Below are 24,205 nucleotides of genomic sequence, written 5' to 3'. Positions count from 1 at the left end.
CCACCTGCTTAATGGGGCACACACAGTTAGACCATGGCAGCGAGGGAGTCAGAACAAGGTGGGTTTGATGCTTGCTCATCTTCCTTTCTAATTGCTTCTACCCGGGCACCTCTCAACCGTGGTTTGCCATGACCACCTCTGTGTCCCCTGTCCCCAGCCAGGACACCTGCAGGAAGGTCCTGGCCTCTCTTGATGGTGCAGGAATGGGGCACCGCTGCTGGTCAGGGTCCACTGCTGAGGAACTGCTGGCCACAGCCCTCCTGGTGAACACCAGCTAGGTGTCCCAGGTCCCTGGGGCAGACTGTTCAAAACAAGCAATCCCTTCTGATGGGCCCCTGAGAATGTGCCTTGCGGGATCTTGTGCTGGCAGAGGACAGGGTGGAGTGAGAGACATTCCAGAGGGTTAATAACTTGCTATGTGAACTTGGGCAAGGTCCCGCCCCTCTCGGGGTCCCGCCTTCCTCCTCTGCAGAAAGGGAGCTCTGGGCCAGACCCTCAGCTTTCTAGTGACAGCAGGCCTTGCTGAGATCCTAGCCCTGGGGGGACTGCTGTTCGTTTGGTCTGGGAAGAGGTGTGGGCACTGGTGTTTTTCAAAGTTCCTTGGAGGATTTCAGTGGGCAGCCAGGCTCCTGAACCAGTGAGCTGGATAATAGCAATCTTTTTTGGACATGTCAACAGATTGAAAGTTTACCCAATTTCACAAGCGTTGTCTTGTTTGATTGTTGCAGGAGAGGTGGGGGGACGGGGACTCGGACTCTGGGCTCCACGTGGAGATGAGGACATTGGCGCTCAGAGAGTTTAAGTGACTTGCCCAGGGCCACGGAGGAAATACAGCAGAACTGGAACTCAGAATCAGAAATTCTGATTCCAATCCTGGGCTCTTCCCATGACATCTAACAGCCTTCTCATAATCTCTTCCAGCCTAACAGTTGTGTACTGTCCCCTGCCAAACGGACTAGCATTCTCCAGGGCAAGCTTTCTACTGTTCAATGGTAATAATAATGACAATGTATGTGCAAAGTCGTTTCAGTCGTGTCAGACTCTTTGTAACCCTATGGACTGTAGCCCACCAGGCTCCTCTGTCCATGGGGTTCTCCAGGCAAGAATACTGGAGTGGGCTGTCATTTCCTTCTCTGGGGGAACTTCCCAACCCAGGGATTGAACGTGTGTCTCCTGCATTGGCAGGTAGGTTCTTTACCACTAGTTCCACCTAGGAAGCCCCAATAATGACAATAATAATTTATAGTTTACTAGGCACCCACAAGTCATTGGGTCCTCATTAGCTTGTTTCTTATAGTTCTCCCAGCAACCCTGCCAGGTGGGTATGTTATCCTTGGATTCACAAATGAGGAATTTGAGGAACAGAGAAGTTTAGCAGTTTGCCCCAGGTCACGCAGCTGGCCTGTGACTGAGCTGAAATTTGAACACTGGTTTGTCACATTGGCAAAGTCCAGGCGCCCTCCCCTGCACACGTGGCCTTTCTTCTGAAGGCTGGCAGGATTCAAGCCTTTCTGCTGTCCGCCCACAGAGCTTCTTGCCTTGGATACGACTGTCAGTCACTCCTGGGTATTGATGGCTTTCTGCCTTCCCTGGCGAAGCTCGGCTGAGCCCCGCGGCTGAGATTCAATTACACAATCGAAAAGACAAACAAATTAAAAGAGGAGCAGGGCTCTGTAAACAGCTTCTTTAATGACTCTGAGGACCAGGCCTGCCTCTCTCTTTTGGCATGAGCCTCTCCTGGCATCCTGGGTGTCTGGGGTTTTTCACAGACACAACAGCTTGTTAGGGCAGCACAGGCGGGCAGGTGCCCCTCACGGCCAGAGTGGTTAGTCCTTAGAGTAATACACGCGCTGCTCTAGAAGGCCCCTTACCTTTTTGGCACCACAGACGGGTTTCGCGGTAGACAATTTTTCCATGGACTACGGTGAAAGGATGGTTTTGGGATGATTCATGTGCATTACATTTATTGTGCACTTTATTATTATTATATCAGCTCCACCTCAGATCATCAGACATTAGCTCCTGGAGGTTGGGGACTCCTGCTTTAGGGCATGTGTTAGAATTTAGAGATTCTGAGGACTTAGTGACATGTTTGGCTTCCTCTTGTGGGGAGTTAGTTAGAAATACAGATTCCAGAGCCCCACCAGAGATGCAGGTTTCAGGGTGGGGAGGAGGAGAGGAGGGGAGGATGGGCCTAGGGATGTGATGCTAAACAGACCCCTCAAAGTGGTGTTGATTTGGCTGGTCCCTGACCACATGGTGGGGAACCCCAAACTCTTCCTCATGAGATCAGAGCTCAAAGTGGGAAATAGGTGCTCAAAGAGACAAGGTAGGAACATCACTCATTATCAGAGAAATGCAAATCAAAACCTCAATGAGGTACCATTACATGCCGGTCAGAATGGCTGCTATCCAAAAGTCTACAAGCAATAAGTGCTGGAGAGGGTGTGGAGAAAAGGGAACCCTCTTACACTGTTGGTGGGAATGCAAACTAGTACAGCCGCTATGGAGAACAGTGTGGAGATTCCTTAAAAAACTGGAAATAGAACTGCCATATGACCTAGCAATCCCACTTCTGGACATACACACCGAGGAAACCAGATCTGAAAGAGACATGTGCACCCCAATGTTCATCGCAGCACTGTTTATAATAGCCAGGACATGGAAGCAACCTAGATGCCCATCAGCAGACGAATGAGTAAGGAAGCTGTGGTACATATACACTATGGAATATTACTCAATCATTAAAAAGAATTCATCTGAATCAGTTCTAATGAGATGGATGAAACTGGAGTCCATTATACAGAGTGAAGTAAGCCAGAAAGACAAACACCAATACAGTATACTAACACATATATATGGAATTTAGAAAGATGGTAATGATAACCCTATATGCAAAACAGAAAAAGAGACACAGATGTACAGGACCAGACTTTTAGGACTCTGTGGGAGGAAGGCGAGGTGTGGGATGTTTTGAGAGAACAGCATTGAAATGAGTATACCTATCAGGGTGAAAACAGATCACCAGCCCAGGTTGGATGCATGAGACAAGTGCTCAGGGCTGGTGCACTGGGAAGACCCAGAGGGATGGGATGGGGAGGGAGACGGGAAGGGGGATCGGGATGGGGAACACATGTAAATCCATGGCTGATTCATCTTGATGTGTGGCAAAAACCACTACAATATTGTAAAGTAATTAGCCTCCAACTAATAAAAATAAATGGGGAAAAAAAAAGAGACAAGGTAGGTTAGCAGGAGAGCTGGACACTTTGCCAGTGCTCCCACTGTGACCTCCAGCTGTCTTACTCTGGGAATTTAGTCTGTGGTGTCAGAGATACAAGTATGCTAGTTTGCTAGGACTGCTAGCAAAGTACCACAAACGAGCTGACTTCAAATAGCAGACGTTCATTCTCAGTTCTGGAGGCTAGAGGTCTGAAATCCAGGTGCAAGTGAAATCAGGCCTACTTCCTCTGAGGATCCTGGGGGCATCCTTCCAGCCTCTTGCAGCTTCTGTGGTGACTGGCAGTCCTTGCTGTTCCTTGACTTGTAGCTGCCTCACTCTGATCTCTGCCTCTAGCATCATGTGGCCTCTACCCTATATGTCTGTGGCCAGTTTTCCTCTTCTTATAAGGCCACCAATCATTGGATTTAGGGCCCACCTTGATCCATTAAGACCTCATCTTATTTCATCATCTCTGCAGAGACCTTTATTTCCATTAAGGTCACATTCTGAGGTTCTGGGTAGATATGAATTTGATGTGGGGTGGAAATTATTTAACCCACAACACTAATAATGTGCTTGTTCACCCCAACTATCCAAGTAGCGTGACTCTTCCCAACCCGGTCTCAGGAGAAAAGCCACCTCCCCCGAGAAGCCCTCCATCACTACTCCATCCTCACTGAGGGCCTCCTACCCAATTATCCTTCATCGCAGCCTCCTATGGGCTTCCTTCACAGCAACATCGCCATCACACCTGTCTGCAGCCCCAGACCCTTGAGAGCTGTAACTATGTCTGTTTTGTTCTCCTGGATGCCCTTCCCATGCAGTTAATGAATGCTTCTAGAAGAAAGGAAGGGGGGGAATATTCAGCAGGCTGTGGTCCCAGCCCTGCCTCCACCTGCTGCATGACCCCAGGAAGTCTCTGAGAGCCTGGTGCTAGTAGCCTCATTTGTAAGACTGGGAACCTCTCCAAGGGCCCATCATTTTGAGAGGGCTTTGCCTCTGTTTCCATCTTCATGGCAGATCCCCGCTCTATGTTCAGAAACCCCTCCTAGTAGATTTCCAGTCCTCCCAGCCTTTCCCTGGGGGCTTCTGTAACTTCATTTTCCATTCAACTAATTTGCATGATTTTGCTTTTCTCAGCATTTATAAACACTCTCCTTTTCTCCCCCCACCTCCCCTTCCCTCCTCACCCCCTAACCAATTTTTCCTTCCCTCCCATCTCTGCTCTTATGAAGGGAGGTCAGGTGCTTGCGATACCCAGTGAGTCTAATTACCCGGGAAAGTAATTAACATTTCTAATAGAAATGAGCCACTGCTCATTTTCACTGGGACCACACAAAAGCAATAAGGTAAAAGAGTTTTGTAATTAAAGACTCGTTACTGTGGGCTCCCCATTCTATTCTGCAACTAATAAGTCTTTTGCTGGGGAAATGAGTATACTGAGCTTCATGGAGAAAGACAGGGCCCTGCTGGAAATCCTGTTTATTTTCCTGTCCTCCTGCTCAGCTTCCCCCTACATGCGGGCCTCCATCTTCTGCTCCACGCTCCTCTCTTAGAAAAAGGCTCATCTCGGAAGCAAATGCTGAATAACCCAGAAAAGTCCTTGGCTGTGACCTCAAGGATGACTCAGGATAACTTGGAAGTGTGAGGCTAAATGAACAGGCTAAAGGTTTGGGATTAAAAAAAAAAATCCAGACATCACGAAGTTGATGAATTTAGCACTTAAAAAATTTATTTGGTTGCATCTGGCCTTAGTATTGTGAACTTCCATTGTGACACATGGATTCTCTAGCTGCGGCACGCGGGTTCAGTAGTTGCAGGACATGGGCTCTCTAGTCGTGGTGCGCGGGCTTATCTGCTCCGTGACATGTAGGATCTTAGTTCTCCAACCAAGGGTCAAACCCACATCCCCTGCATCGCAAGGTGGATTCTTTACCACTGGACATCCAGGGAAGTGGGCGAGACCTGTCGGGGAAGACATTTGGGGTCTGGGGTGGGGTGGACAGAATAGGATGAAGGTTGGAGTTTCCTTGCTCCTGACTTTGTTGTATAATCTGGGCCAATCACTTACATTTCATCTCAACTTAACAGGATTGGGAAGCTAGTATTTAAAGATAAACAACAATAATTCTTGTGGCTTAGCTTTACTGAGCACTTGCTATGTGTTGGACTTTTGGGCATCTCATGTGTTAACTCATTTCATTCTCATAGCAACCCTACGGGTTTAAGTGTATCATATCCCTGTTTTTCATGTGAGGAAACTGAGGCACGGAAATACTATGTGATTTGCTCAGTCATTCAGTTAGTAATTAGGAAAGCCGGATTCCCAGCTCTTCTGTCCCCTAGATTTGCTTGTTTGTTACCGGCAAGAGGTGCTGCTAAGGGTTACACATCTCTGATCTGTGTCTCTAAAGGTGTTGTGTAAGGGCCAAGATGAGATTTCTACTTGCTTAGGCTGGTTTCTGAGAAGCCAGGTCGTAAGAGATACGGATTCTAGTCTGAGGATATGAGGTGGCATTCTAGAAGCCTATAGGGTGATAGCAGTGGGCACAGAACAAAAGGAACAGGCTCTGAAGCCAGGGAGTGGTTGTTCAGTTGCTAAGTTGTGTCTGACTCTTTTGCAACCCCATGGACTGTAACCTGCCAGGCTCCTCTGTCCATAGGATTTCCCAGGCAAGAGTGCTGCAGTGGGTTGCCATTTCCTCCTCCAGAGGGTCTTCCTGACCCAGGGACAGAAGCCCTGTCTCCTGCATCATGGGCGGATTCTTTACAACTGAGCCATCGGGGAAGACAGGGAGACCTGGGTGCAAATCTTCGTTCTGTTGCTTACTATCTGTGCTACTTTAGGAAAATCAACTTACTTCTGTGATCCTCAGTTGTTTTATTATTATTATTATTATTTTTTGTCTACAGCATGGGGAATGGTATAAAGTGGTTGTGATCATTATGAGTGATAATTTTGATAAATGGCCTGAAGAAGGTATTCATTAAATTGCAGCCCTGTTCTCCATCTTTCTCTATCCTCCTCTTCCTCATTTAATATTCATTCACTTGGAAAATAATTCTTGCTTGCCTACTGTGGGGTAAGTCCTATTTTGACCTGGGGAAGTGTGGTGAAAAAGTCCAGGTCTTTGCCTTCTTGGAGCTTACATATATTAGAAACAAACATTAATAAATAAGAAAATGACTGCTATGTACTATACCATTAAGTAGCAAGAAGTTTCCTCCCGATGAACTGCAGAGATGGGAGTGTTTGACTAGTTTATTTCTAAGATACCATTTGGGTGTCATTCTAAGTTAATGTTTTTGATATCAGCTACTGAAAGCCTTAATGGAGGTTGTCTTACCTGTAAACACTTTCCTTCAGATTCTAGGACTGTGCAAAAAGGAAGGGGAAGAAGGGGCGAGAGAAGAAAGAGGTTGAGAGGAAGACCCCACTGAGGAAAAAAGCAAGCAAGCGAACAAAGAGAGGGCAAGGGGCAGAGAAGGAATGACCCAGAAGGAGCAACAAAGCCAAGCGCTTGAAGGGCATTAAGCGAGGGTAAGTGGCACAGGGGCTGCTGAAGGGAAGGAGAAATAAAATTCACGTCTCAGTAAGCAGCAGGCAGCCTGTGGTATAAGCTTGGTCTCTGGAGTCAGCTGTGTGATGCGGGCAGGTCTGCCAACCTCTCTAAGCTCTAGCTTCCTCATCTGTAAAAATGGCATCATATAATGCATCAGTTATCACTGGCTGCGTAACAAATTACCCCTAAACTTAGCAGCTTAAAACAACAAACATGGACTTCCCTGGTGGTACAGTGGATGGGAATCTCTCTGCTAATGCAGGGGACATGGTTCCATTCCTACATGACATGGAGCAACTAAGCCTGTGTGCTGCAACCTCTCAGCCTGCATGCTGCAACTACTGATGCCCATGTGCCTAGAGACTGTGCTCAGAAACAAGAGAAGTCACTACAAGGAGAAGCCCTCACATTGCAATTAGAGAGTAAGCCACCCGCTTTCCTCAACTAGAGAAAGCCTGCGAGCAGCAAAAAGACCCAGCACGGCCAAAACAAAACAAACAGCCAGCAAGCGTTTACAATTTCACAGCCTCTTTGGGCCAGGGATCTGGGTCCTCAGACTCAGGGTTTCTCAGGATGTTTCCATCTGTGTAGTAGATGAACAAGAAAAGTTGCATGACACATGCTGGCATTCTACTTTACCACGATGCTGCTGTTGCTGGTAATTTAATGCTGCCACCATTGACACAGCTGCAGGTTCGGGCAGAGGAGAAGCGCAATGAGGATTCACACTTCCATTTTTAGTAATTTTCCTGAAGGCTAAGACATCTGTTTGGATAGCCAGTACCAAATGAGATGTTTGGGCTTTGGGCTTAACTCAGAATAATTTGGAAACAGCACACCTGTTCTTCCATTTGTATTTCTTTTTCCTTTGGTCTTATGATTTATATCTTATGAATCTCTCTGAATGTTTTTTCTTTGCCTCCTTCTGTTGCAATTTGACCAGACTATAGAAGGGCAGTGTAGACATTTATTCCTTTCGTGAATGCTGTTCCCTACCTGTAGGCCAGAACAGGTGTTACAGAAATTCCTGGGTGACTGCTTTTCAAACAGAACTGGATCCTTTCTGCCAATGGCTTCCATCAAAGTTACTTATTGGAGCAATAACGTTTAGTATGGGAATAGAAGCTGTTCCCTGGTATTTAAATAAAAGTGGACAGAAATCTCTTATTTACTAATATGTTTGATTGTAATTGACAGGCTTATCTCAAATATTTGCTAAGTAATTTAATATTCATTCCAAAAGAGCTAAAGTGAGAATTTTTGACTTATAGAGAGTGGATTTCCCAGATGAATCTCAGAAGGTTGATCTTGGAGAATGTTCCATAATTAAATGTATAGGATCTATGAATACTTGATGGTTTGCTAATAAGGAGTCAGTCCATCCTATGAAAAGGAAGAGAAGGCAACTTCTAAAGTGCTTGCTACTTTGAGCCTTAAACTCAAAGAATAATCAGTGTTATTTCTTCAGCATTTATTATATGCCATGTGCTTTATATGCAGGGAGTAATTTACATAATCACCTAATTTAAATCTCACGTGTGACCTACGCTCAAAATATTACTATCATTACTTTTGACAGGTGAGGAAATACAAATTTGGCTACCACATGGTGAACTGGGATGGGAGTACAGGTTGGTTAGATTTTCTTTAAAATTGAGGTGAAATTCACATAACATACACTTAGCCTTTTAGTAGCAAACATTTTGGTGACAGTTAATGTTTCACAGTGTTGCATGATCACCATCTGTATCCAGTTCCAAAACATTTTCATCAACCCCTCCCACTGGTTACTGGTAACCAGGAATCTGTGTTCTGTCTCCATGGAGTTAAGTGGGTCAGCTTTCAATTATAACATGGCACTAATAGCTAGGATTTATTTAGTGCTTACTGTATGCTGAGCATCCTTCTAGGAATTTTGCATATGTGAAAGAATTTCATCCTCTACACTGTGCAGAAGGTATTGTTATTACCTCTGGTTTTTTTTTTTTTTAATTACCTGATTTACAGGTAAGAAAATGGAGGCACAGAAAGGTCTAGAAATTCACTCATGATTACACAGCAACCAAGGGCCAGACCCTGGATTGAAGCCCTGGTGGCCTGCCTCCAGGGTCTCCCTCTCAACCCCTGAGATGCACTGCCTTCTTGTCACCTCATCCCTTTCACTCAGGTGGGTCGCATTCCCAGAAGATCCACAGCCTGTGCATCGTAGTCTGTACACATAGGACAGTTCAGTGCTGCAGCTCTTGGATATGTCCGGGGAAGCTGCCTCATTCTCTGATCTTAACCTGAACCCTGGCTCCAGCTATAGGGCGATGTGGTAAGACCTATCACGGAGGATGTACAAAGGCTTGTGGAATCCCAGAGAGGGGAGAGATTGGTTCTACAGAGGAGCCCAGAAAAGCATACAGTTCTCTCATTTCAGTGTTCCTTTATATAAGAATCAAATTCAAGATGACATTTACATATCAGAGAAAAACAAATATCTTATAAAGTCTGGTTGGATTTTAGTAGTTGGATGAGAACCATGCCCATTGCCTTGGTTTGGCCACTTCTAGCCTTGTGACCTTTGGCTGGTTGCTTTACCTTTCTGAGCCTTTATTTCCTCACTGTTGACATCAGGGCATTTTGACTTGCAAACATATAAAATTTATGGCATATTATAAGACTGTGTTAAATGTTCTTAGTAAATGTTTTGATGTCCTAATTAAGACATATTCTTAGGAATGGAGCTGATAAACTTCTTCATGCTAAGGTAAAACATCAAGAACAATAATAACAGTGACCTTTATCTATTGAGCTCTTATGATGTGCCAGACACTGTTTTTTAAAAAATGCTTATTTATGTGGTTGCATTTGGTCTAAGTTGGGGCATGTGGGATCTTCGATCTTCATTGTGGCATGCTTAGTTGTGGCATTTAAACTCTTAGTTGCAGCATGTGGGATCTCGTTCCCTAACCAGGGATTGAACTTGGGGCCCCTGCACTGTGAGAGAGAAATCTTAGTCATTGGACCACCAAGGAAGTCCCCTGGGCACTATTTTAAGGACTTTATCTGTATTTTGTTTAATGACTGAGAATATATTGCTTTAAAAAACCCCGTTTAAAATAAAAAGCAAAACCAGAACAACTGAGTCACGTTTCACAAACTGATGTTCTGAGGGGAAATTTAGTCTCATGATTTGACCTGTGAAAAATAAAAATAAGAAGGCTCCATAGTCAAGTAGGTTAGGGACACCCTGCATACGCTGTCTCTGTGGTTCCCCAGCTTCGAGGAGCCCTGGGATCACCAAGGGCTCCATGCTTGACACCTGCTCCATTGTGATGTGAGTGGCCTGGGTGCCCCCGGGCACATGGGCATTTTAGAGCTCCCTCTGCCCTCTTCCCCTCTTGAATCTTCATTGTGCCCAGTGGCACATCAAAGCTTTGAAACGTTCATCATTTAAAAAAATTTTTTTTTGGAGTATACTTGATTTACAGTGTTGTGTTAGCTTCTGCTGGATGGCAAAGTGACTCAGTTATGCATATATGTATATCTATTCTCTACGAGTCTTTTTCCCATATAGGTCATTACAGAGTGCTGGGAAGAGTTCCTTGTGCCGTACAGTAGGTTTTTATTCGTTATCTGTTTCATACATAGAAGTGTGTACAGGTCCATTTCAGTCTCTCAATTTGTCCCTTTTAAAATTTGTGTTTCCTAATCATAGTTTTGTTAAAATTCAACCAGATATAATTTGGAAAGTCCCCTCTCTTTCCATCCCTTTCTTCCTTCTCTGTAAAAACTATGAACCACTTAACAGTCATATGATACCCCTCCTTTGCCCCTTAACCTTTTGGACCTCATCTCCCGCCTCCTCTTCCACCCAGGACCCTGCCAGGAACTCTCTCACTTTTCCTCTCTTCCACGGCTCTCTTCTTCCTGCTGATTTTGACCCTTACATCTCCATTTTATTCAAGTCCTTCCTGGCTTCCTACCTTATAACTTCTGCCCCCTTTTCCAGACACCTCTACACCTTGCATTGCCCTTCCTTGCTTTATTTTTTCTTTCATAATTGTATCAGCATCTCCCAATTTAATGTATCTCCCTCATGTGTTTGTTAACCACCCATTTGACTAGTATCAGCTCCAGATGACCCAGGCTTCAGTCTCGTTCACAGCTGTGGCCCCAACATCTAGGACAGTGCCTGGTATATGGCAGGTACTCAATAAGTATTTGTGGAATGAAAAAATGAATGAAAAGTGTTGAGACTAAAATTACAAACATCTATGTAGCCAGCACAAACTTTAATGAATGTTGGCATTTTGCCTTATTTCCCTAAATTCTTTCTCTTCCTAAGAAATAAGATGCTTTAATACTCTTGAATAGACATCCCTGGTGGTTAAGACTTCACCTCCCAAGGCAGGGAGTGAGGATTCCATCCCTGGTCAGGGAATTAAGATCCCACATGTCTTGTGGCCAAAAATCAAAACATAAAACACAAGCAATATTGTAACAAATTCAATAAAGTCTTTAAAAATGGTCCACGTTAAAAAAAAAATAGATACCATTGGAGGCTCCCAGTTCTTCCAGTCCCTGCCCCCTTACTACTCTCCAAGAGGTGACCCTATTCTAATGTTGGTGTGTAGTCTTCAGGGCCATGATTTTATGCTTTTGTGCATGTACACAGTATTCTTCTGGGATTTTACAATTTTACATAAACTGAATATCTAACCTTTTACAATTTGCTTTTTTATATCAACATTATATTTTATTCATGATGATACATGCAAATTTAATTCACTCATTTTAAGATTGGTAGAGAATTCCATTGTATAATTATACCATAAATCATTTACATTTTCTCCTTTAAGTGAATATCTAGGTAATTTCTAATTTTTTGCTGTTACAAGCAAGGCCACAGTGAACCCCCTTGGGCGTATCTTTTGTGCACATGTGTGAGATTTTTTTGAGATCTGGGATGTGGAATGTCTGGGACTTCGGGTACGTACCTCTTCGTATTGACTAAGTGTTACTATATTTTTCGTCAAAATGATGGCACCAATTTATGCTCCTCCCTGTAATGATCCTTGCCTGCCTGATAGGAGTAAGTTGATACAATTGCTTGTTATTTACCTGTTCCTGGCTTCGAGTGAGGCTAACCTCCTTGTCAAACATTTATTGGCCATTTTAGGTGAAATCATCTGTGAATTGTCTTTTGATGGCCTTCATTCATCATTGTCCTGAGTTGTTTGTCTTCTATTATTGACTTGTAGAAATTCTTTATATATTCTGGACACTAGGCTTTGTCAGTCACGTGTTTTGCAAGTATCTCCCAGTCTATAGCCTTTTAACTCTTATTATGCTGGCTTTGTTATACAGACTATACATTTTAATGTCTGAGTGTTTTCTGTTACACAAAATGAAGGGGATGAGCGGTAGAATTTAGGCATCAGTTTGGCAAGTGATGCGGGGAGGAGGGTGCAGTGTCTGAGGCTGGGACTTTTACTGCTACCCCCATCACACTGCTGTAAAATCTCTTTGGCTCCTACACTCAAATATTTGTGGAAATAGGGCTGCTTCTCACAGTGGGTCCCAGACTATTTCTTTGTCCAAGAGGCATCCTGCAATACTGTACCCCACGGAAACCCAGCAATCTCAGCAGCTGCCTTTGCTGCAAACCCACCAATTGCCAAGCCCGCACTTAGCTGACTTGCAGAAGGGGACTGTGTTTCCTTTCTGATACGTTTGTGTGATAACAGGAAACAGTAAGAGGGAGAGATGGAGACGAAACAGACCCAGGGTGGTACTGGGTTATACAGCTAACATGGACCTTTTTCACCACTTGAGAAGGTTCAGACAGGGCAGCCAGATGAAGGGTCCCATGTCGGGGCTATGGATACATGAAGAGATGGCAGGGATCGTCTTCCTTGGCCAACAGGCTCTGCTTCAGATAACTCCGTTAGAACCTAGAATATGGATGGTTTGGGGCAGCATCCCTTAGTTTTTACCGTGTACCAGGTTACCCCCAAATTTAAGAATGGAGCATGATGCAACAGGCTAGCCTGTTATTCTGCTGGGAAGGAATTTGAGGGATGAACCGGTTCTGGGCATTGAGATACCGGGCTTCTCACCCTGATCCTGCTACAGGGTGGTGCGTGTGACCTCCACTGACTGTGCAGACTCTTTTTCGCATCTTCCTCATTTTCGAAATGAGGTCTTCAAGCTGCAGGACGTGTCTTCGAGTTCCCGTGGTTTCAAGAGTATTCTACCCTGTTGACCATTATTTACAATTATTCAACTGCCTGAGCAGGAGGCAGTACAGGCAAAGCCATTCTTATTCCACCTCAAGTTCAGCTCATGAATATCAAAAGAAACATCCTAACAGATAAACGATAATAATTGTGATTATCGACTCCTTGATTGATACCTCGCTATGTGCTTCGCAGCTGTTAATTCAAAATCTGCCTGGTGAGGAACATAGTCATCCCATGATCTGTCTCTGGGGGGCGCTGTTCCTGTGTTCTTTGTGTATGGTCTTCTCTGGAGTACCGCTCTGGAGTACATCTACCAAGAGAATCCCTTGGGTAGATGGCAGCCCTGTAGGTTTTATAAGCTGCCCCTTCCCAAGATGAGAAGGCAGCCCAGCAGGATTCGGTAACTCCCCTGAGCACCCACTCATCATTAGAAGTAGAGGAGGGGGCTCAGAATTCTAACTCCAAAACCTGAGCTTTTGCCAGGACACCAGGCTGCCAACTACAGACCAGAGCAACTTCTTCATGAGAGGGGATGTGGGCCTGGGGAAGTCTGGGTTCACAAACAGTCACTGAACTCCTGTGTGCCTCAGTTTCCCTATCAGCAAAATAGGACCTTACTCATTCCTACTCCTTAGGCTTACATTAAATGAGGTAATGTGATGCTCCTGGGGCTATCAATGGCCCATGCTGGGTGTGCAGTGAATTCTAGGCGCAAAGAGAAAACATCTTTCTCCATGGAGGAAAGCCACGCCGAGTGCTTTCTGAGAAACCTGCTCCCCAGTGGCAGACTGAGGTGGCTGGTGATCAGAACAGCCTTTTGAAGGGGGTCGTCTTTTCCAACAGAACATGACACAGCCGTGGGGAAAGTTGTTTTAGTTCCACTTAGTTTGATTTATTATTGATAATGCTGGAGATAAATTAGGATCATTAAAATAAGAGGCTGCAGCCTGCAGGCTGTTTTGAATTCTGAAGCTGTCTGCTTTGCATTTGCTGGGACTGGAGTGAACATGGGTATGTCCAGAGGAGGAGAGTCTGGGAGAGAGGGAGGCAGGAAGCCCTACTGGGAAAGTCTGGGCAGCAAGAGAGGAAGCATAGCGTGGAGCTGTGTATTAGTGAACTGGGGTCGCCATAACAAAATGCCATAGACTGGGGGGCTTTAACCACAGAAATTTATTTTCTCACAGTACTTAAAGGCTGGAAGTCCAAGATTAAGATGGTACCTGATTCTGTCCCTGGGGTGGCATCTTTTCTTGGCTTGTAGAGGGTCACTTTAGGTTCACATGGATTTTCTGCTGAGTACCCTTGGCAGAGAAGGCGGGGTGGGGAGTAGAGAAGGGGGGAGAGAGAGAGAGAGGGAGAAAGCCTGAGGAGCAAGGTCTGGTGTCTTTTCTTACAAGAGCACTAATCATACTGGATCAGGGACCCACTCTTATGACCTCATTTAACCTTATTTACCTTCTAAAGGCCCCATCTCCAAATACAATCCCCATTGTTACCCACAGTCTTAACAATCCATTGAGCCAACTGCTAAGTACACAGAAGAACTGATGCTAATTAAGCATGCACAAACAAACTTAATTTAGAAGGCAAAATGCAATATTACCTGCATAGACATATTCACCAGGGACTTATTCTTGGAGGTTCATGTCTTATTCATCTCTGTCTCTCTTAAAACTGAGCACAAGGCAGGTGATCAATGAATGGTTTTTCAAAGAATGACTTTGGTCTTGTAAATGCATATCTTCTTTATTAAAAAGTTAATAAAAGCTCTACTTCTGAGGCAGCTTGTTTCAGGGAAACAGGTACATTGAAGAGAAATATGTCAACCATCATTTATTAAACACTTACTATGTGCCAGGAAATATGACAAGAATTTTGTATGCAGTAAATTGCTTATTCTTCACAGTAACCCATGGATATCAGTACCACTGTATGTCTCTTAGCTCGCATTTTGGAGAAGTTGAAAATGAAGCTCAGAGAGGTTGTGTGTATTTGCTCAGTTGTGTTCAACTCTTTGTAAACTGCCATGAAATTTGCTTTGAAACATGCCTCTCTCCGTGAAATTTTCCAGGCAAGAACACTGGAGTGGGCTGCCATTTCCTACTCCAGGAGATCTTCCCGATCCAAGGATCAAACCTGTGTCTCTTGCGTCTCCTGCATTGGCCGGCGGGTTCTTTACCACTGTGTTACCTGGCAAGTCCCTTTCTCCTATTAAGTTTTTGCAGGTGGTAAGTGGGAGGGAAGGCTGTTTTGTTCATTTGGCTCAAAAGCTAAGTTCTTCGCCAGGTTCCACACTGCCTCCTTGGGGCTTGAGGGGTCTAGCCGTGGCCTGGCACAGCCAAAGCCTCTTCCTCATCTCACCTACATTGTCATTGTCATTGTGAAAGCTGCTCATTCTTGTCTGACTCTGCGACCCCATGCACTGTTCAGTCCATACAGTCCAGGCCAGAATACTGGAGTGGGTAGCCTATCCCTTCTCCAGGGGATCTTCCCTACTCAGGAATCGAACTGGGGTCTCCGGCATTGCAGGTGGATTCTTTACCAACTGAGCTATCAGGGAAATCCCATCTCACCTACACCTGGACTTGTAGTGGAGACTACCCACTTAGGAGTCTATTTGGGTATTGGAGTTGATGTTTAGTGAAGATTAGGTAACACGCAGATCACTGCTCCCACTGACTGTCGCTTTAAAATACTTTTAAGGTGGGTATCCTGTGTTCTTATGATCAGTTTCTTAATATAAATAATTCAGAAAGGGTGATAGATGATTTCAATACACTTGAACTTACCAAAGGAGTCTTCTGATATCAGATTCTGAAGGAGTAGCTGGGGTTATGTAAATGGCCAGCATCCCGGTGAGCTGGAGTTCATGGCCCCGTCCACACTGCAGGGTTTAGGCTGAGCTCTCGTCCTCTAGGGACTGTGGGCAACTTGCAGTTATCTTTAACAGCATTACTTCCAAGGAGACAGCAGGGGGCAGAGGAAGATGATGGATGTGGGTTCAAAGCCAGGGCTTCCTTTTCCTAGTGGTGCAACCCTGGACCACAGACTTCATTTCTCTGAGCCTCCATTTCCTCATCTGCCAAATGGGGACCACAGTACCGACTTCCTGGGCTGGATTAAGTGAGATAATAGCTCAGCATTTATCAAGCATTCATTATGTGCCCGGGGCTTTTCTGGGCAATGGAGAGCCAGTGGTGAAGACCAAGTCATGGACACAATGGAGCTTACATTCTACAGGCCATGACAAGACCTTGAAAACAAAGCAAAAAAAATCATTTCAAGGAGTAATAAATCCAAAAAGGCATTATGGCAAGAGGATGCAGGGACACAGTGTTACTGTTTGCTTGGAGTGGGTGTTGAGAAGCTCTTCTGGGAAGCTGGGGTTTGAGCAGAGACCCAAGTTAAGTGAGGATGGGAGCTGATTTCAGGTCAAGGGGGCAGCCAGTGCAGCAGCTGAGGGAGGATCCCCCCTACCCGGATGCAGGAACAGCAAGGACAGGTGGCTGACATGGTTTGAGGGGACAGAAGGACAAATGGAAGAGAAAGAAGTGACATGAAGCAGGACTGGGTGGTGGAGAGCTCCAGAGTTCAGGATGAGGTCTTGGAATTAGATTCTATAAGACAGTTCATGTAAACAGCCTGATGTAGTAGGTGTCCACAGGCCAGTAGGACAAACAATTCTTCACCACCTACCATCTGTTGTACCCTCTGCTGGGCAAGGGGACAGAGATGGGTTAACTATACTCCTCATTCTTCAGACCACCTAGTTCCTTTTCCTTCCTCTGCTCCCAGATTCTAGATCTTATCCTAAGAATGGAAGGCTGCCTGTGAGCTTTCCAGATCTTGAGCATTTTGCTCTCTTCTGGCATCAGGGTCTAAAATATATCTGAATAATGTCCTGGCTGATAAAAAGTATTTATTTCCCCTAGTCAGTTGCATGAAAAAACAACAGAAAGGAGAATTTCCCTTTTGACTGAACTTTCTAATCCATTTTCTTTGAGGTTGAGATGTATTTACCAAGCCTGCACTGGAGATGTTGTCATTGCGGGGAAGTGAAGGGCCCCTGAGCACCAAGAGGAATGGGAACAGCCTCTCTTTCAGGTTGAAGCTTCGGAAGCACTTTGCCAACATCAATGCAGTTTGCCTCTTACAGTCCTCTTGGTGGGGGTGTATCAGGATAGCAGCTTAAGTGTCAGGGGCTAAACACATTACTGGGGACCCTTCTGTGCCTTGGGGGTGGAGGAATAGAGATCCAAGGTCCCATGCAACACGTTTCATCTAATCCCCACTATGCTGTGAGGTAGGGATCAGATACCATCCACATTTTGAAAAAAAAAAAGGAACCCAATTCTAAGAGGAATAAAGTGACTTAGCTAAGGTCACACAGCTCAGAAGTGGGTGACCAAAAGTGCTCCCAATTATCCATGGGTTTGGCTTGACCAAACTTTAGTCAAGCTTACCTCTCTCCCACAGCTCTGAAATTTTGGCTGGTCTCCACGTTTAAGCATGAACCAAGGTGCAGAATTTGGGCTTCTCTGGTGGGTCAGATGGTAAAGAATCTGCCTGCCAATGCAGGAGACCTAGGTTCCATCCCTGAGTCAGGAAGATCCCCTGGAGAAGGGAACGGCAAGCTACTCCAGTATTCTTGCTTGGAGAATTCCGTGGACAGAGGAGCCGGGTGGGCTACAGTCCATGGGGTTGCAAAGAGCTGGACATGACTGAGCAACCGGCACAGCTACAGCAAGATGCAGGACAACTGTCTCAAAAAACCGGCCACGAAGAGAAAGCCTGTTGTGTTTGCCAGCCTTCCCCAAAGTCCCTCCAAACACATTGCACTGCACTGCCCTCACAAAAGAAAAGGCGTTTTTCTTTTGAATTTTGAGGTGCTTGAAGATCCTGAAGTCAAAGCATTTTTCCTACTGCAATAGTCTTTTTGAATAAAAGCTTTCCCATCCTAAGTCCAGATTTGTTTTTCACTCGCCACAGTTGAGCTGAAATTTGAACCCAGGATTCTTTAAACTTTTCAGTTTACACAGGAGTTGGCATAGTTGCAAACGTATACTTCTGTGTGGAATGCTGGGACGTGCAGGTGTGTTTTCTTCTAGAAATCAAACTAGAAGTGATGTTGCTGATCACATGATCAGATTAGAATCTGACTCCATTATGTGTATGCTGGTCATCAAACCTAAAAAATACATAAAGAATCCTGACACCTGAAACTAACACAATATTGTAAATTAGCTGTACTTCAATTAAAAAATAATACATAAAGAATCTCAATGATATCACCATTTTTTTTTTTGTTTCTAGGAAAGCATGTTTCTCTTTGTTCATTTGTCTTTTGACCACACAGACCAGAAAATGTATGATATTTTAGGGAAAGATTATGGGAAACAAGCTCAAGTGTGAGACAATCAATATAATATACATATTTTTGTGAAATATGGTAGAACTACCTTATTTGAATTCTGCAGAGTTGAATAAAGAAACTGGTTTCCTGAGCTCATTAAGCACAGTTTCTGGGTTGGCAGACTTGTTATAGTGGGAAGGGACATGAATCAGAACCAGATGGATCCGGGTCTGAGTCCAAGCTTTGCCATTTGCTGACTGTGCAGACTTGGGCAATTTCCTTGGTTCTTCAGTCTATAAAATCCTTCCCATTTTTCCTTTTATAGTGAGGCGGAATTATAATCATGCATGGGGCGTGATGCATAATACTTGCTCAATAAACTTTAAAAAATGTAGGAGAAGGGATCCATTTTGGGGGAGAAGTACTGTTTAACATTAAAGAGATTTTGCAGATCAGGGGAGACATTCTGATAAACCACAACAACCCAGGGTTTGAGTCTACTTACTTGCATGAAAATGTCTTTTGTCTCAACTTGTCCAAAGGGTTGACTTTCCTGGCATCTGCTCTTAGCATCTGCTTGCCCAGCTTGTTGCCTTTACCTATAGAAGCTTGTGGTGAACTCTTCAAAGGCAGGGGTCAGTACTCACGTCACAGCCCTCAGCAGAAATGGCTCTGAATGCCTGACTGGTGATGGGATCATTTGAGTTGAGAGTAGGGGTCCCTGGTGGCTCAGTGGTAAAGAAAGAATCCACCTGCCAATGGAAGAGATGTGGGTTGCATCCTGGGTTCAACCTCAGGAAGATCCTCCAGAGAAGTAAATGGCAACCCACTCCAGTATTCTTGCCTGGAAAATCCCATGGACAGAGGAGCCTGGCAGGTTACAGTCCATGGGGTCACAAAAGAGTCAGACATGACCTAGCAACTAAACAATAACAGAAGTTTGATAGCTGAAGAAGCCTCCAGTCATTTAATAGGCAAGGACCAATAGAATCAAAATCACTTTGCTGGAGTTTGGTCCTCAGAAAGGTGTGGGTGTGGCTAGGGCTGTCACTATTCCCAGTGTCCATGCTCCCCTTCTTTTTGTTAAAAATAACACACCCCTAACTTTTCTCTGGGCACATAGCCACCCAGCTATAGACAGGATTTCGCAGACTCCCTTGATCCCAGCTATAGTCATCTGATTAATTTTGCATCAGTGGAATGTGTAACCTCCCTGTCATTTCTTCAAAAAGAAAGAGCTTACTTCCTGTGAAGCAAAGCACTGGCAGTGATGCAGCTATGATCATGGAGGTGGAGGTGACATGCTAGGTGCTTCTGTGGCAAGAACATGGGAGGAGCCTGGGCTTCTGTATGATGCTGTGGAACGCGGCTGCCCTTGTCGCTTGGACCACTCATCTTTGATTGTTAGGTGAGAAAGAAGTAAGTTGCTATTTTATTTAATTGGCTATAATTTGGGGCTTCTTCTTTTTTTTTTTTTAGGTTTTTCTACTTTTGATTTTATTTATTTATTTTTCCATTTATTTTTATTAGTTGGAGGCTAATTACTTTACAATATTGTAGTGGTTTGTGCCATACATTGACATGAATCAGCCATGGATTTACATGTGTTCTAATTTGGGGCTTCTTTATTGCATGACAGCAGCTTAGTCTTTAATATTTTGGATCTCAACCTGGACCAAATCTGGAGGAAGAGTCACTCAGTTCATTTAGTTTAGCTCCCAGGAGAAGAGAGAAAAGGGAGGAGTAGGAGAAGCTTGATCTGCGGAGGAGGAGAAAAGCTGCAGGTCCCTCAATTTATTCACAGCAAATTCATAATTTTGTCAATTTATTAATCCACAAACACTTCTTGAGCATGTACCACAGCATCCACCCAACTCACTCAGCTGTAGTTTCTTCCCCACTCCATTTTCTCCATCTCACTTATCACGATCAAAAATTACATTATCTATCTTGAGTGCAGTAGTATTTACCAGAAGGTAAATTTATGGCATCAGAGAACAGAATGTTAGCAAGTTTTGCAAGAAGAAATATAATGTGAGAAGTTAGTGAATCCATGGGAACTGGTATAAATCATCATGACCGTGTGAAGAAATAGACAAAATATAAGAGGGAATTTGAAACCCAGCAGAAGTCTGCCTTCTGATGAGCACAAGGTGAGGTAAGCCCTGAACACAGGTAGGGGGTTGGTAAGATGGGGCAGAGGGGATAATGGCAGCTGGAATGGACTCACCTCCCACAGTTCAGTGGGTTGGGTCTTGGGGCCCATTCAAATAGTAATGCGAAAAGCCTTGTGCAGTTGGAGTAAATAACAATGAAGGGGGATAACTTAAGGTTAGTTGAGGGGGAGAGGATTGAGAGGAGGCATTCTGCAGAATGAGCATAAGGATAACACTGGATGGTTCAGAGAAGAGATTGACCTGGAACTTCTGAGGTCTTATCTCTCCCACTACATAACTCACAGTCAATCACAACAAGTCAGTGATTGAAGTCTATGTAGTCTCCCGTGGTTAGTCTGTTGACCAGATGCCCAGGGAAGATAAGATGTGTGAGGACAGTTTATTACCTATTCATTGTCTGTCTCCCTCATTAGAAGAAAACCTTAATGAGGGTGAGAACCTGGTCTGTCTGCTTCATGGCTTTCTCTGAAGCACCTACAGCAAAGCCCGACACATAATAGTAATTCAATAAGTAATATTTGAGTAAATCAATAAAGTAAGCAGACAAATAAATAAAACAGCATCCAGTTCCAATAATTACAAAGCAGAAAGATATGGCTACTTTGACATGGACAAAACAGAAGAAGGCTTCCTTTAGGACAATGGGTGTGGAAATAGTTTTAGAAGAGAGGGCCTCCCAAGTGGCGCTAGTGGTAAAGAAACTGCCTGCCAATGCAGGAGACACAGGAGATGTCAGTTCGATCCCTGGGTGGGAAAGATCCTCTGGAGGAGGATGTGGCAATCCACTCCAGTATTCTTGCCTAGAGAATCCCATGGGCATAGAAGAGCCTGGAGGGCTAAAGTCCATGGGGTCACAAAGAGTAAGATATGACAGAAGTGACTTAGCATACACACACCAGAAAGAGAAAGAGTCAGCCATGCTGACAGTGGGGAGAAAGCCATTTCAGGAGAAGGAACAGCATGTATGAAGGCCTCCAGGTGGGAGAGAGCTTGGCATGTTCCAGAAACAGAGAAGATTGGTCTGACTTCAGGGAGAGTGACATGAGCAGAACTGGGAGAGGTCAACAGAGGCTGGATCTTTAGGGATAGTGGCTGGATTTTATTCTTAGATAATTTACTCCTATTCTATGTCTAGGGAGATATAATCCAATTTTGCTTTGGGGAAAGTGTGTGGAAACTGGATTGGAGGCAGGCAAGAGTGTAGGTGAGAGAATCACCCTCATATTCATGGCTTAAGACAACACTTATTTATTATTACAGCTCATGCCTCTGTGATTTGTTATTCATTGACTGGCCTAAGAAGTGTTCCCTATTGATATTAGATGGACTTGCTCATGCTTTTGTGGATCTTCAGGGGTGGGAGTAATGGGTGCTCTGTTGGAACCTAAGCTGATCTGGATTAACTAATCTGAGACAGCTTGGATGCAATGGATGCTCCTCTTTTTCCTCCTGGGTGAGCAGGTATGTTCTCCTCATGGTCATAGCAGACGCACAAGAAGCAGAAATCATGTAAGAGCAATTCAAGACTCTGCATAACATTTGTTAATATTCTTTTGGCCAAAAAATGTCCTGTAGGGACATGGGATTGTGCTTTAGCGTATGGGGAGCGCTGCCATCCAAAAGGTGTGGATACCATGAAGGGTGAGGAATTGAGCCATTGTTGCAGTCTACCACAGATGCCTCTCATGCTTCTGGCTGGCTAGTATCCATTATAATTTCCCCTCTGGTCCATTCCAGACAATTCTTCCCTTTTTCCACCCACAGGACACCCCTTCTGTTTGCTTATTCTTGGAGCTTCCGATAGGAAGGACACAGCAGAAGTAGAAACCCACTCATGCAGTTTGGCCTTTCTGCAGAGAATGGGAGGGTACAGGGACCCCACCCTCTACCTTCAGTGGAAGTTTCACCCCTTGGAGTTTGGCTCTGAGTCAACGGGACTGAGACTGGTTGTAGATTCTGGCTACAATATTGTGTGGGCTGATGCTGATTGAGGAACACACAATGCGCAGGTTTACAAAAGCAATTGAGAAAGGCCTTGGCCGAAATGCAGAGAATATCTGCAGCTTAAATGCTGGAGCGATTATATCATTTGTGGGGCTTTGCAAGCTAATTTGTTTGCTGCCTTTTCAATTTGCCATTCAGTTTCCATGGTTTCACGGTTGGTCAGAGATGGAATATTTAAATCCAATAGATAAAGCCTGGAGTTGAAGAGCTAAAATGGCTGTGGAATTGTTTTATAGCACAGACCAGTGGAAAGATGACCGTGTAGGGAATGGAGAGAGTTAGAGTCTGGTCCTGGCTTTGCTGCCTTCATGCCAAAATCCTTCTCTGTACCTCAATTTCTCCATCTGTGATATGGTGTGAGCTCTTGGGCAGCTCCGCCCTGGTTCTATAGTAACAGTAACGGTAATGATAATAAATAGAACACGAGTAATAATAGCTAGTGTCTATTCAGTGATTACTTTGTGCCAGGCATCATTTGAGTGCCTTATGTTCATTTCATCCACAAAATAAGCACAAGAAGTGAGTGAAAGTGAAAGTGTTAGTTGCTCAGTCCTGTCTGACTCTTTGTGACCCCATGGAATGTAGCCTACCAGGCTCCTCTGTTATGGAATTCTCCAGGCAAGAATACTGGAGTGGGTTGCCACTTCCTTTTCCAGGGAATCTCCTGACCCAGGGATCAAACCCAGGTCTCCAGCATTGCAAGGTTGGATGGAAGATTCTTTACCATCTGAGCTACCATTCCCACAATAAGCACAGGAAGGGAAGATGCCATTACTCTGCCTGTTTCAAAAGGTCATGAAACTGAGGCTTGCCCAACGTTACACAGCTAATAGTGCTAAAACTGGAGTAGGAGCTACATCTGCCTTATTGCAGATCCTAGGGTCTTAATCCCTGTATTCCCTCTCTCCAGGATTCTATTCTCCCTCATGCTATGCAGTGGAACTTTCTATTGGAAATGTCCTGTGTATGCACTGTGAGTCTCTGGCCACTGGTTGTATGAGACTGTGGAGCACTTGAAAGGTGGCTAGTGTGACCGAGGGATGGCATTCTCTTTTTTTAAAAATTATTTATTTATTTATCTTTGGCTGCTCTTGGTCTTGGAAGCTTTGTGCAGGCTTTCTCTAATTGCGGAAAGCGGGGGCTACTCTTGGTTGCTGTGCACGGGCTTCTTTTTGCGGTGGCTTCTCTTGTTGTGAAGCACAGAGTCTAGGTGTGCAGGCTTCATTAGCTGCGGCACACAGACCCAGTAGCTGTGGCTCTCGGGCTTAGTTGCTCCGCACGCAGCATGTGGAATCTTCATCGACCAGAGATTGAACCCATGTTGCCTGCATTGTGCCACCTGGGAAGTCTGAAGGATGGCATTCTAAATTTTATTTCATTTTAATGCTTTTAACTAGCTTTTTAGAGTCACATGTGGCTGGCAGCTCTTGTGTTAGAGCATGAGAAAGCAGGGACTTGGGCAAATGCAGTGTAGCATAGTGTTTAAGCGAAGGACTCTGGGCCCATTTTCTGGGCATATATACCCATTCTGCTACTGGTGGCATGACCTTGGGCAAGTTACTTATCCTCTTTATGCTCTAGTCTTCACATCTTTAAAAGGGGATAATAATGGGTCGAGGGTGAGAACTAAATAAGTTAATACACTTAGAACAGTG

The sequence above is a fragment of the Cervus canadensis genome, chromosome 21 (assembly GCF_019320065.1).
Source record: "Cervus canadensis isolate Bull #8, Minnesota chromosome 21, ASM1932006v1, whole genome shotgun sequence".
Classification (NCBI taxonomy): domain Eukaryota; kingdom Metazoa; phylum Chordata; class Mammalia; order Artiodactyla; family Cervidae; genus Cervus; species Cervus canadensis.
The sequence above is the reverse complement of the archived record's forward strand: the minus strand, read 5'-3'. Positions refer to the sequence as shown.